This window comes from Octopus bimaculoides, chromosome 6, assembly GCF_001194135.2.
Source record: "Octopus bimaculoides isolate UCB-OBI-ISO-001 chromosome 6, ASM119413v2, whole genome shotgun sequence".
Classification (NCBI taxonomy): Eukaryota; Metazoa; Mollusca; class Cephalopoda; order Octopoda; family Octopodidae; genus Octopus; species Octopus bimaculoides.
This window is the reverse complement of record NC_068986.1, coordinates 11,751,329-11,753,060: the sequence shown is the minus strand read 5'-3', so window position 1 is coordinate 11,753,060 and position 1,732 is coordinate 11,751,329.

The window sequence follows — 1,732 nt, the reverse complement described above, 5'->3', positions numbered from 1 at the left end:
TATTATCCTCTTTCCTCAATGATCCCACTTGATCCTGTGATTTGTATTTTTTCCCTTGTTCGACTTTCGGCGATGAGTTCCTCCTTTCTCTCTTCCTTGATTTAGCTTCCTCAAAATCAGCTTTCTGCTCCTCTTCCTGTGACTGTTTCCTCTCCTTTATCACGCCTTCTTGCGTTTCCATTTCTTTGTTTTCCATTATTTCTGGGCACCTTCTTCTAATATGACCTCTTTTGCCACATTCGTAGCACTTTGGAGGTCTCCCCTCCAACATTATGTCCAGTTTGTCCTCGTTAGGTAGTTCCAGTGTCTCCGGTATGTCACTGTAAACTTTCTGACTTGCTATAAAAAGTACATTCAATCCATACCCCCAACAATTTACTTGTCGGGTTCTGCTTATCATAATTATCCTTACTTCTTCTCTTTCAGGAAAAACTGCTGCCATTACCCATTCCAACTTTATTTTCAGTGGGATCCTACCCACTTTAATCCACGTTGGACGTCTACCCAACTTATTGGGAAAGAGCATCCAATTTCCTTTAGTTAACGTCTTATTGGCGTATTTCTTTGCTGTCTCCTCCGATGCAAATGTGATCTCTACAGACGCGTATGTCTTGCCCCTTGTAAAAAACGACACATCTTCTTGCAATTCCTTCAAACACTCCTCCACCTCCTCCTTCGTTGCACTCTCTATTCTTTTATTTTTCCTTGAAAATGATTTATATTCCACGACTCCAATTTCCATTTTCGTCTTTTCCTCCTCTGATGGGGTAAACTTTACGTTTGGCCCCTCCTTCTTTATCATTTCTTTATATTTTCCAATTTTCTCAGCCATGTCTTCATTGTATTTCATATTGCTTCAGCAGGCCTGGGACGACAGAAGCTCGACTTCCCGTCGCTGCTGCATACGTCTTCATTTTCTCCATCTCAGCAACGCCAACCATACAATAGTGGCGTTATACTAAAAAACATCGCAGCAAGTAATAAGACGTCCGACCAGTAAACTCACACAGACGAAATACCGCTAAGCATTTCGCCCGGTTGTCTAACTTTAATATTGGTTTTGAAATTTGGTACAAGGCCAACAATTTCTGGGCAGGGGTAAGTCGATTAGATGGACCACAGTGCTCAGCTGGTACTTATTTTATCGACGAAATGCCGCTAAGTATTTTTTCGGCGTGCTAGCGATTCTGCCAGCTTGCTTCCATAATAATAACTCTTCTTTCTACTATAGGCACAAGGCCAGCAATTTCAGAGGAGGGGGGTAAGTTGATTATATCAATCCCAGTGCTCAACTGGTATTTAGTTTATTGCTTTGGAAAAGATGAAAGGCACTCGGAGGAATTTGAACTCAGAATGTAAAAATGGACGAAATGCCGCTAAGCGTTTCTCCCAGCATACTAACGTTTCTGCCAGCTCATTGCATTCGATCTAGCTTTTATATTAAAGTGCTAACGATTAATTTGGGATCTTTTTTAAAACGGGGGCCACATTTTTCATTAATGTTTTACGTAGTGTTTTTGGTACCGAAAGACTTTCAAACTTCGTATACTTATCTATTTTGTGTTATAGAACAGAAAAATATTTTTGTATTCGAATTTATTTCATGTAAAAAATTGTCTTATTTCGATAATTTCAACCAATCACTGACGTCCATTCAGCCGATATACATTCTCGTAGACGAGAAAACACACAAGCCACATAGAGAACATTCTCCTTCATCAGCTACCCCCGT